Genomic DNA, 13645 nt, shown 5'->3' on the forward strand with positions numbered 1-13645 from the left:
GTACTTACAATATTGACATAAGAACAAAGTGGTAGAAACTGTCCGTGACTAACCTGAGGCTGAAGATGAGGGAAGACTTTTTAGCTATCAACTGAACAAGATAATGAAATAGCTTTCCAGCAGAAAGGATGGCAGGTGAAAACTCAGAAAGCTTTACAATGAAGCTTAGCCATTTTATGAGAAGAGTTATGAGCCTTGCCTGTCATACCACAGGACTGGAATCAGTGACCCATGAGGTCTCTTTCATCCCAGTGTTTGTACGTGACTGAAGTTACTCAGAAGCGTAAATGTTTATAGGATGAGCCTGGAGCTTGCGTCAGCATAGCTGGCAAGCTTCCATGGGTGTTTCATTCAACCCGCTGAACACACATAAACATAGAAGGGTAACTTCCTAGTAAAAATGCATACACGCACTCCCCCCCCCCCCCCCCCGATATACATATAAATAAATAATATATATTTTGCACAACAGTTTAAAAATGCATAAAAGTTACTAGTTACATGTATTTTAATGTAATACTGCAAACAATCTGTATTTCTGCTGCAGGTTATACACACATTTATGTACACAGGCTAACAAGAAAGCCAAATAACTTTCACCATGCTCTTAACATGGATTATATTAATACTCTTGTTAAGAGAAACTGAAGGAACGTGTTGAACAGAGATGATTTCTTCTGATGTCCATACAGTATTTAGGAATGTTTTAAGTTACTAACCATGTACGATTTGGGCACTGTGCCCCACAGCTTCCAACAGGGATTACACACCAGAGCAGTAAGGATATGTCTTGTCACAGTTAAAGTCACCAAGAACAGCAACAGGATTCAGCTCTAAGGTCTGCAGGTCCCTACATGACTTGGGCCTCTTACCTGTAGCATATATTGAACCAACAGACAACAGTAAAAGAAGACTTGAATGCACAAAAGCAAGCAACCAGAAACCAGAATATTCCAAAAACGATGTCCGAACAACAGTATTCATTATGATACATAGAACCTCATCCTACAGCTCTGACAGTCTTCAGTATACTGTGTACTTGTCCACACCTGTGTAAAGCCTGCACTTTAGTGCCTGAGAAAAGGCTTCCTCTTTCTCTACAGATTATTTCACACAGAACATTTTCTTAGCTGCATGAGAAAACACCCTTGAGTGTGATAATAATGAAGAACATATTGTGCAGAAACAGAAGCCTTGCCGAGGACAGAGTTGGTTTCCATCAGGACATTAGAGCTTTCTTTGAAACCATGTAAGATGCAATATATTTATAGCTAATTTCACCATAACATAAAAGCTGCACTTATAGTAAAAGCATTTGCGTAATATAGTAAAATCATGTATGTCAATAATTAACTTTTAAGAGAACGAGATCAGTATTTCCATAAAATAGGGTAAGACATCCTGATCCTGTAGTTACTCATCATCAGTCATAACAGCCCAAAATGGATATAAAATACTCCCACAAAGCAACCTTCTATTCTCTCTGCCTTTGCGTCAAGATAACACTGACTCAATGTCAAGGAGTATCAGCCTCAAAATCGTTTTGGGTTGATGATTAAGAATAGAGGGGGATTTCCCCAACCATCGTTATTTCTAAACACAAAGTTCTATTAACTTGTTTACTTCTATTTGCATTTGCATCTGATCTTTTGATCAGTGGCAATGCTAATGATACAGCTATGAGAGCCCGCAAGCAAGAAATCCACTTACCAGATCTCTTTCTTACTGAGCTTAGAGATTCCCTTAAAAAAAAAAAAAAAAATGAGAACTCTGTTGCTCCAAAAGAACTAGCTGGGATAGAGGCCTCTTGGCCTGGGTGTTTCCTGTAGGAGAAGATTTCTGACTCCTGTTGTGGGAGAAACTCCTACTTGTCCTGCCCCAAGGGTGAAAGATACTGCCAGGGAATTACAGCAATAAACCTCCAGGTCCCTGTCAAGCTTCAACCATCCCAATGAGTTATTACCCCCTTAGGACTCAAGAGACCTCAGGGAAATTGAAAAACGCTGCTCCTTCTACAGATGACCCAACCCATAACCGCAATGAACAGGCGGAGGAGCATCCTTTGCCAAAGCCAGGGTTGGAAACTGTGGGAGCCCAGTGAGGCCACGGAGTGGGTGGCTGGGAAGGCTTCCCTGCCCTGTCTGGAGGCGGGTGGTCCCTGCTGCAGCAGTTGCCCAGCCATATGTGATTTCAACCTACTTTCTCCCCGGCTGCTGAGGCTCCCGGAGTGCTCCCAGCCTCTTGGACTGTCTGCTTGCTGGCAGGCTGCAGGCCAAGCTGCTGCACCAGCTGCAGCTGGAGCATGGTGGAGGTTCGCCAGGAAGCCTGGTGAAATGTCGGTCTGAGCCAGGCGGCTCCTGCACACACATGTAGGTGCTTGGAGAAGCTCAGGTTTATCCTGTAGCACAGGCAGCACAGCAGCAGGGGCTGGACTCTCAGAAGTCAGCCAGGTTGGTGTGCTGACCTGGCCGCAGGTCTGGCTTGCTGCACATCCTCATGTTTCACAAGTCCTGCTCTGGTAGTGCAGGGGCACAGCAAAGTGCACTGAACTGCCCTGTAAGCTCTTGGGAAGGCTGGTTGGGCAGACCTCTGCTGGGTGGAAGCGGAGCAGAAGGGGAAGAGGTTTCATGTCCAAAACACCCAGCTGAGAGGGCATCTGCCCATTGGGGTGCAGGCTTAGCTCTCAGCCCGAATGCAGGCAATTGAAACCAGAAAAAGGAAGGAAAGACTCTCTGAGCTGTTCTCACTGTGATGGAGCGAGTGGGCCCAACCACTGAGTCATGTTCATGGCAGTACACAGCTGGGTCTAAGAGGAAAAACACCTTTCCCATCCTCATGGGAAATGCACTGGCACCTGCTGTCCTCTACTTTGTGCCTAGGCATTTCTTTTTTTTAACCCATTTACCTACTGACAGTCATCTTGGGGTACCTTTCTACCATGCCTTTTGTGGTGCTCTGATGATAACAATGCCTTATATTTTCTAAAGGTAATCTTTATTTTACATTTTTCATTTTCTCTAGTCTTTTTAAACTATTTGTTGAGGTGTTTCACAAAATCACCCATTTTGGAAGTCAAGAGCTACATTAATTTGATCTTCACCCTTTACCTAACCACTTGCCTACAATGCACACATCATACACAATGGCAGCAAGGTCAGTCTTGCACATTTGGAAAGCAAAGGCAACATCAGACTGAACAGTCACATAGATAAATTAAATCTCTCTGAACACACTTAGACAGACACATACACAGGCATAGAAGAGAAGCTACCACTGATCAGAGGTAGGATCTGTGTCCCTGTTGCCATTCAGCCTCAGTGAGAGCAGGGTTTTTTCCATTCTCAGAAGAATTTGTAGACTCTCCCAACCTGTCTTTAAATGAATAGAAAGAAATAGCACAAACAACAACTGAAGGGAAGTCTGAGCAAAACTGTCTGTAACCACTTAAGATTCAAATACGCCAGAAGTTCCTAAGTCATCTGATATTAATTTCTGAAGAATTCAAATAGGGCTTGTGCTGTATGCCAGAAACTATAAATACAATGCTTTCTCTTATCAATCTCTTCACTCACTTTAGGCAGCTTGATAGCATTAGCTCAATATCTGCACTATTCCTCCTTCCTTCCCCTAACAGAACACAAGGAAGCTGTGGGACTTTTCTGCTGATTTATGTTCAAAGCTGGAGGTGAAACTGCTGTATTAGAAGATTTCACTGAATGGGAACTAGAAGCCAGCCCACACAGGCTCTACAGGAAGAAATCACAGAAAAAGGCAAACGCAAGAGAAAACTTAGAACAGATAAATTAGCAAACGGCAAAGTTCACTGGGAGGTAAGGTTGGCATGCTAGCCTTTGTGTTTACAGGCTCACTCCTGTGGATGCAGGTCTCCACTGATGTGCTCCTGGGGAGAGTGCAGCTGGGACTCTCTCAGTTCACACTGTCAGGACTAGTCTGAAGACAGGAATTTCAGATAATGGAGCAAGGAGAGAGCATCTAGAGTTATACAAACAGTCAAAACAATCTGATGGGCAAAATCGGTGACTGCTAGAGCTGGCTGTGTTTAGAAAAAGATACACAGTTCAGTATTCAGCTTCTGAAATGCACTACAGATTTTCATTTAAATCTATAACCTGAAAGTCCACTGATTTATTGAATTGAAGATATATAATAGGTATTTAAATATTCCTCTTCCTACCAGACCAGAATCCACAGAGCACTTTGCATCTCATGAGGCTACACAGGGATGGTTAACTGATGTTAGGTATCATATGAATCAGTTGGGTGTGGGAATGTAGAGTGGGAACCAGCCAGTGAACCACACTTAGAGGAAAGAATGCTTTGACCAGACTCTCAAGCTGCTTTAACACATGGCATGCCCCTAAATACATAAGGCTAAATACAGTTTAATGCTCATAGGATTGAAAATGCGTTACTTTTCAGTCATGCCAACAAAAAAACCCTGGGATATCCTGACTTTAGGAATGTCAGTATTTCACCCCTATCCCAAGAACAGAAATTCAGCTAAAAGAATACTACAGAATTCCAGTTCCAATGAATGCTGAACCACTCAAATTTCAAGCCTCCTTTTTTTAGGAATTCTATTATTCAGCACAAGTATCATTACAAATACTATTATGTTTTTATTAATTATTGCATTCAATCTGGCAGACGTTAGACTCATAAATTAAAACAAACAAACAACAACAAACAAACAACCCGCAACTAATGTCACAGAGATTTTGGCACTCTTTCAGTAACTGTTGTGGCAGGAGGAACACCTAACAGAAGAATCTAGTTCACAAGACTTGCAGGTCAAACTGTACAGATCAGAGATTTCTGAATCCATTTCAGTTAAACATCTAAATCAAAGAGGTCAAGATTTACTAGATCCACTAATCTACTTCCTTTCTGAAACATAACCCTCTGTCATTTATCTTTTTAAGACCATTGGCACTATCTCTAGACTCTAGTGTACTGAAGATGCTAGCGTACTTGAGAACACCTCAGTGATACTGTTTCTTGTCTCTTAATTTACTCTGACACTGAGAATTCTCATTCAGTTCTTTCTTGTTTGTTTACTTAAAGGCAAAACTTAAGAGTTAACCTTTCGTTTCCATTTCATTTGATATTTCTTTGTCATAAAACACCCCTGCCAAAATAATATTTGCCATAGCAAGTGTAATTCAGAAATGACGTGAACTGGAAAACTCAGACAAGGAAATCCAGATACATATTGCCTGCTTGGCAAAAAGTGGCAACTGGTTCATAGAAATATAACTCAAACCCAGAAGTGTTTGGGTCACCGCGACGCAGGAAAGCAGACAAGTTGAGTGGCAAGAAGAGCTATACACTTCTGAATATTTCACAAGTCCAACATGGTAGCAAAGCAGCCCTGTTACTGTCTGTTCTGCATCTCCATCTGGTGTCCTGTAATGGTTTTAATGAAAGCTCTTACACATGGTTCTTAAAATAACCCATCTGTCTACTGGGGTGAATTAAAAGATGTAAACGCAGTGTAATATGCCAAAGAATATAATAGTCTCAATATAAGATCTGACTGTGTCAACCAGCAACATGTTCCAGCTGGGGCAGCCTCATGGAACAAAGGCAGCCCTTGGCTTAATACTGAGTATATGCTTGTGAAGTCCCAAATCAGGCGAAAGAGAAATAAAGCTCAAGACCTTGACCAGATGTGCAATACCCGGCCGAGCGCACAGTAAGCATGCTCCCACAGAAACCTCGCTATCAACGTGAACAGTTCCAATAGGAGCAAACATCTGTTTCGGATGGCTAATACAGGGGATGTAGTACATAATCACAGATAACACTTGAGCAGGACTGATCCTTTGAACTGCCTTCTTCCCTCTCTGCTGTTGCTGGCCACAACTTGAATTAGCTCATGTTCTATTTTAGACAACCAGGGACACAGTCTCAGCAACTCAGCTCTGAACTCTGCAGCTGAGAAAGGACTGGATTTCCAAAACTGCTCCAGTACAACATTAATGGCCTGGGTTGCAAGGTCCATGGAAACTGGGCCATACTCCTCTTTCTAGTATCTTTCCGACCACTTCCCACTAAATTAGATAAACAGATGGGAATGAATTAAATCTACAGATTAATGGTTATTGTACTAGGGTCCACAATGAGTATCTGTCACGTAACAGCACTTAGTACATGTTGTCAGGAAAGGTTAAAGACAGACATTCCTAATGACCAATCATCTCTAGTCCCAGTGACCGCTTCCCTTTGAATCAAACCACCTAGATGCATGCTGACATGCACATTCTCTTCTCTTCCACAGGAAAAGCCTGGGATAATCCCAATTTCCAGAGTTTCTAGCTCCTTGCAAAGATGAGGCTGACTCTACACATCATATGAGCTTACTGTAATAATGCTGTGCAACAAACACATATGGGAAATGGCCTAGATAACACAACATCTTCTTGGGTTGGTTGGTTTGGGAAAAGTTATTTTCATTTTGCTTTCTTAGAGTATTTATCACAGAAAATTCCTTTTCCATGACCAGAACTTGCAAGTGTTAACATAACACAAATTATATAACATTCTCCAATTCTGGATTAATTCATAAGACTTACCAGAGGCTCTCTTGCAATGATTTTCCTTTGAAGGTTGATTGGGATGACAAAACTCTTGGAGATGGTAACTCCTATCTTTCGATTACAGCCTTGATGGTTCGATAAAGACTATAAAACTACAACCATTTAACTCTCTGGTCCCTGAATTCCCCCTGAGCATTCTCCTTTGAGATCACCTGAAAGAGATAAACAAAGATGTAAAGAGCATGTGATGGAACTGTTCCAGCACTGATACTGCTAATATTACTTGGCTTTACAGTTATGCTAATATCAATTATGCATGTTTTATTAATACTTGCTGTCAATTCTTGGAGTTGCCTTACAAAGCAATCTATCATAGAAGCTTTCACTTTGCACTTACAAAGAAAAAAATTACTTTCCACACTCAAATGCTCTGTACAGCATGGTAAGAGAGGCAGCCTTTAAAAAGAAGGTTCGTCAGACAAATTAGAGACAAGTAGCAATAGAGGAAAATGTTGTATGTTCACTTTCATAGGAAAGGTCATCTTTGTAGACTCTGTAAGTTACCCTTGTAAACACTGTTCAGAAACCTAATGGAGTCTGAGTTGTGTATTTTTGACCAGTGACGAGCCCTGCTAAATCTGCATGGTATATCTATAGAAGTGTTTTTCCCCTTGTTTGCAACTTCTTTGCACACTGACAAGGTTCAAGAGTCGCTGCTAACTCTTCTCTTTCCTTTTGCTTGTCTGCAGAAAGTGTGTCATGCAATCCCATTTTATCTTAATCCCCTCAAGTGTCTGACTGCCTGAAACTGCAGCACTAGCATCCTTACACTACCATTCTTGGAATAGTGTCTTCCTTTCTGACGCTATAATCAAACCTTGCTAGCAAATAGCTTCTGCTTATCCCTCTGCTACACACACACCTTTTACCTTTCTTCAGACATCCCAGTTTCCCCTTCTCTAAGTTTGGCAAAAAAATACTTTGATCTAAGGGGGTCTATGAGGCATGATATAGTATCAGGACAGAGCAGTAGGGATAATTGAGAGCCCTCAACAAGATGGCTCTACTGGCAGTTTTCTTTTGGAGAGTGGTTATTATTTACCATATACTTAAATTTGGTATATTAAAATGACTTATTACATTCACCTTAGCAACAGAAACCCAATACAAACCGAAGTATTTAGCATTTCTGTAGCTCGCATAACCTTAGTGTGAGCACCTCAGAATTTCTGGCCCGCTGTGGTGCTGATATCCTTATTGAATATGAAATACTGAGACACGGAGAACATGAATGACCTTCCAGAAATTCTGGAGCAGAGTAGGGATCTCAAAACATGTATTACAGCCTAACTAGCTGAATGCGGAGAAATGAAAAGTAGTGAAAGATTGTAGATACCAGCTTTGCTGGATATTCACACTCCTTTGCTTACCCCAAAAGCACAGCAAGCACATACCAGCCCGGTACAGTTTGGCTGTAGTACTCCAAGCTTTTACTGCTCTGCCCCTGAGAAGTGCTTGCTAACAGAAATTTAATCTCTACTAAAATAGTTTTACACACTGCTTTTCAGGCACAACTGTAATTTATCTGTTTGGGTTTTGTGCACGACCTATGCAGCAAGCACTGAGACCAGTTATACTCCCGAATGTTCTAGCTCCACCTGAAATCAGCCTTTCTGAGCTCATCTTAATTGCGTCCTCGTGACTGCATTAACTTCAAAGAGCACTTCGAAGACCACACAGCTCTTACTGCAAACAAGCCAGCAGGACAAGTATAACCCCTACTAATAATGTCGTAGAGGCTAGACCACACAGAAGATTCTTGCAGTGCCCTTTGGGCTTAAAGATGTAGGGGGTCTGAACTACCTGCCGCTGAGACCAATACACAGCAGCTCCAAGAATCCCCCGTGCAGGGCATGTGGTGAGTTCCATGCCCATACGGATGGGTGTAGAGCTGTAGATCTTCTCGTTGATCAGATAGCCACATTAGTTTTGCCCCAGCTTGCAGTATGCCCTCCTCAAAGTAAACACAGCAGAGAGAAAGTTCACACCCGAGTACCTGAGAGGTTGCCAGTTAAGTCAGTCTCTTAGCCACTGTGAAAGTTCTGGGTCCTGCGTGCTGCTTCAAAGCAAGCTGTGGGGGTTCAACCCCAGTCATGCCCCATGGCAAGAAACTGCACAGGACCCACAAGCCATCATGACATCCTATTTAAAGTACACTGAAGATGCCCACAGGTGAGCGAGGAAGGGAAAACGTCTGGTTTAAAAGCCCTAGTGTTGTCAGGTCACCAAAGAGTGTGGGGAGTCAAGATCAAGGGAGTCCTGAATAGCTGAACTATGGAGCTACACTAATGAAAACTTGTGGACTCATGGGAAAAAAAAGATGTAAATGGAAAGCATCCACAGATGGGCTTTGTGACAGTGGTACATACATGACAAACTTTTGCACATCATCCTTCATAGGTCCTGCCTCTGGACCTTCAGGTCAACAAACACAATTCGCTGCTGCAGCAGAGGCTCCAGGTTTGCTGCTTGAAGGCAGCAGGCTGCAAAGCGCTACAGAGGTTGGGCTGAGTGACTGAATAGGGCAATTCATCATTTATCCCTTTACAAACTGTCAACAGGTGACTTGCAGTTGTCTTAAAATGAGTAGATACTAATTACATTTTTGCAATTGGTAATAGCTAAAAGTAGTTATCGTCTGAAAGTTCACCACAGCCACTATGTCTGGACTGTGGTCACTGAAATTCAGCCGTAGAGCTGGAATGGTTAGTTTTGGCTGGACACACAAGCTATAGGTATAGTTTTTTTCAGCGTGTTCTGAATTTTTGGCACAGGAGCTTATGGTTTTGAGTTAATCTTCATTTCCTCATTGCCCTGGTTTCAAACTAAACTTTTCCTTGTTTGAATCTGGATTTTTATACAGGGTGAAAGGGGGCAGTTGAGAGGAGAAAGAGAAAGGGTTAACATTTTTCAGAGGACAGACTGAAAGATGTGGGACAGCTCTGCTGGGGAGGTCAGGATGATCTGCTGCTTGCTTTGGGTCAGGAATCAGACGTGCATCCTCAGACACAAAGATGCTTTGTAGAAAATGCAGTTCTGGATCAGTTGTATGCTTTGTTCCCATACATCTGCCATGACAGGATGCAATCTTTTCTTGCTGCCTACTTTTTCCCCCACTTTTTGCAGAGCACAGATGATACCAATATTTTTAACCTTTGTCCTAATTTGGTATACACTCGTGAAACAAAACCACTGACATTTTGTGATGTCAGAATTACCTTCTTCCCAATAATTTCCAAAGCTGTCTAGGACCTTGCATAGCCACTGAATGAGACACAAACGTTAGCACACCTGCTCAAATACTTACTGGTAAGGAACCCAAAATAAATCACAACTGTTGCTAAAGCAAATTTCTCTGAAAATGTTGTGGTTTTTTTTTTTTTTTTTAAGTTGCAGTATTCACGGAAAATGTTGACATGTAGTCATTTCTAGATTACAGCCAGCTATCCTCAGAAGGACAAGGATCCATACTGATTTATTCGTGCTACAAGGAACAAGACTTCAGCTTTCTATAGACAGTAGTGCATTGAAAAGAAAACAGAAAAAAACCCTGAATCTTCTGTGGTGCTTAAGTTGCAGTTTGCATTTGAGTCCTTTGCCACTGAATTTTCTCCTTTGCACAGAAGCCAAACAGAGCAGACCCTGAACAAGATCCCTGCCAAGACTGATTAAAGACTTGCTCTCTGCACCTGCCTATTATTTTACCACTACGCACCTGCAGACTGGTTTCAAGAGCCTCATTATTGCTCACTTGTCTCTGGCCTCATTCTGACAAACTTCACAGACAAAATGCCACATTTTCCTTCTAATGACCATCGCAACAGTTCCAACTCTGAACAGCCTCTAATAATTTCTCAATTTTTTCCCTGCTCACTGATCACCAAATATGTAATAATGAATAGTGATACAGCAGACTGAAGGTAGAGTTAATGTAATTCCTAGAAAGGGAAATCTGCTTTACAAAATGAAACCAAATCAGAAAACTCCAGGACTCCAGGTAAAAAACATAAAGGGGGTGGAGGGGTGGGGAGAAGAAGGGGAAAAAATAACCAACAAGAGTATAACTGAAGGCAGTGACCTTTTCACATTCCCAGAGCTTCTATCTAGACATTTATGAGTACTTCTGCACCTGGAGAGACTGCCTCTGCAACTTACAGCTTTGCACAGCCCTTATATTGTGTCTCAGTCCCTAATTTCTGTCCTGTGTGAAATGTAAAGGGGACCCACCACCGACTTTCCTCATTGCTGTTGGTGCTGCCACTGGCCAGACTGGAACCCTTGCTCAAGCCAGTCTGGAGACAAACTGCTGAAACTCCAGGCTTTCTTTGAGCTCTACCCCTACCCATAGGCTCTCCTGAGTCACTGATTCATATTCCAGGTTGCTTTTCTCCCAAGGCAATACATATGAATAGCTCCTGAAGGAGATGCCATGGATCTGCTTAATGGTACAATTGATAGGCAACCAATGACCACAGCAAAAGAACCCTGCCTGGATCTAGCGTGCCTGAAAAGTGCTTCTTCACCCAGAAATTGTATATTTTGTTTCCTACAGTATCAATTACACTTGTAAAAATATAATTCTTACAATATTGCCTGTATCTATACATGTGTTAGGAAGCTAAGGTACAACCCTCCCTTTAAGATACCATCCTGCTGTTTCCTAAGGGGCCTTTTCACCATGTCGCTGAAGCGTGGGCGTGCAGGGATGATGAACAAACAGGTATTCTAAAGAGATACCAGTATGAAACTTTAATGAGGAAATCAAATATTGATGCTTTTGTTTTGTCCTGTTTTGGTTGAAAAGTTTGCTCTTTAATCCTCCAGCCAGAGGGCACATTGTACCATGTGCACTTCCAAAGCCACAGCAAGGAGCACATATCACCAAATTCTCACTGGCTACCTAGTTGAAGGGTAGTTAAACCATCTCCAGAAGAGAGCCTTGTGCACAGCTGTGCCATACGAATAGAGGATTTATTTAGACATGTCAGTTCAGACAGAAGTGAAGGTTCTGATCCAGCGAGCAAAAGCTCCAGTCATTAGCGCGAGCTTCTATGTTATAAACCAGGACCAAAATGGGACAGGAAAAATGCAGATCTTGGATCCGTACCATCAAAGAGAGAACAAAGTTTACCCTGTGAGTCACAAGTCACAAGCCAAAGTGTGTATTAATCTTCACCCTGACACATTTCTTCCATCCATCAGATCTAGCATTGTGCTAGTCTAACAGTGAGGATACATCATGTCATTCATGACACATGATGATTCCCAGATGTTCAGAGAGCTGGGCTACCCAGTGGAACAAATGGGTGTTTACAGTAAAATAAGTACCAAATTTAGCAAAACTGAAGATCAAGTTACAAGTTAATTAGCACAAGAGGGCTGAAACCCCATGATATATGGGAGCTCATACTTCTTCAGTAGATCCAGAAGTATAAATTGAGAAAAGAGCTTAACAATTGATTAGTAAAAAAATCAAAACCAAACAATCAAACAAAATAAAACCCGAAACACCCAGAAAGTCACCCTGACAGAAGCCAGAACAAATAACACCACTGCCGAGCTCTGATGTAGCTCTTCTGGTGGAGTTCCTGGTGATGAATAAAAGGAGCTCTGAGTCAGGTGCTTGTAAATATAGTCATACGTAACACCTACCAAATCAATGAGAAAGAAAATTTAGAGAGGGAAACAGATCTAAATACATCTTAGAGAGTCTGTGAAGTTCTCAACTGACTGTAAGAGCTCCTGATTCAGGCAAGAACATCCCAAGTCTCTTTGAAGGTTATTCACTCATAAATTTCTCAAGTGGCATACTGAGGAGCTCTGTGAGCAGCTGGAGAAGGTGGCCACTGACCTGAGGCTGTGGGAGAGGATATGAACTAGGGCCTCCCTGACCTACACAAACTGAGGTAAAGCACAGCCTTCCACTGGGCTGCCTTGGTGAAGATGTTTCAGAGATGACCAGGTCAGGGCCACGGTAGGCAAGGAAAACTAAGGGCTAGTCATATCAGAAAGATACAACCAACACTAACATAAAGAGTGGAGAACAGTCAACTCTAAAACCAGACACTGCTAAACCCCAGTGAGATCGAAAGTAACTCCCTGTTAAAGGCTGTTCTCCTAAAAAGTTTAATGTTCCCAAAAGTCATTACAATTCTCTAGATCTTCTGCTAAATTATCCTTACTCTGCCAGACATTTAAGTCAGTACTGAATGGAGCCATGCAAAAAATAACCCAAGCCCCCTATTCTCTTGCACTTCATGTCAAACCCAGGAGGCATGAGCAGCCTATGGAGCAGACGGCGCTACCAGCAGTGGGGATCCTGATGACCCAGAAAAGCTCACCGGAGCCAGAGTTCACACAATGACAGAGGGCCAGACGCCAGTGCTGGCCCTGAATACTTTCCTTATTCTGTGCTAGAGCAAGAAATTCATTTTCCATAGAGCAATAACTAGGCCAAGTTTTAATCTGGCTTGCAGTGCTGAAAACAACCTGCAAAAAACAGGTGGCAGTCTCCTTTCACGCAAGCCAAAAGACAGATAAAAATAGATGTGAATTGCCATTGAAAATATGGTAAAATAATCCTTTTCCATCTGCTAAAGCAAACCTTGGGAGTAAGTGAATTAACAGGTCTCTAGTATCAGACACCATGAGCTAGGCATCGCTGCTCATTAATTAATATTAACATGACAGCAATCGATTGCCTGTATCTCTTGCACATATTAATCAAAGCCGAGAGCTGAGTGTGCACCTTGTATATCACTCACAAACCCCACTGGCACGCTGCCCATTCACTCCTAAATATTTACAGCAGTGTTTGCTTGCTGAAGATCATTCCTGTTGTGAAGGCACTGTAGCAAGGGCCTTTCCTCTCCTGCCATTTCAGTGTTCCCTGTCCAGCCCATGCCCTGAGGATCATAGTATTTTACAGTGCTGTCTCCTCCACTTTGAAGTTGGCCACAAATGATGAATTCAAGATGCAAACCCCAGGTCACTTACAGAAAGGGTTTTTACAGAGAAAAGGATGT

At 42.3% G+C, this 13645-nt stretch overlaps 1 long non-coding RNA gene across 3 annotated transcripts in view; it reads right to left on the bottom strand.

Moving 5' to 3' along the window:
• The window catches only part of LOC308071978, a 378690-nt gene that overhangs the window by 167626 nt on the left and 197419 nt on the right, over nt 1-13645 (bottom strand). For all 3 annotated transcript variants that reach the window (XR_013931445.1, XR_013931446.1, XR_013931447.1), the window contains one exon: nt 6597-6772. This is a non-coding gene — a long non-coding RNA (uncharacterized lncRNA). The remainder of the gene's footprint in view (nt 1-6596; nt 6773-13645) is intronic.

Source organism: Falco punctatus (assembly GCF_963210335.1).
Source record: "Falco punctatus genome assembly, chromosome: 12".
NCBI lineage: Eukaryota > Metazoa > Chordata > Aves > Falconiformes > Falconidae > Falco > Falco punctatus.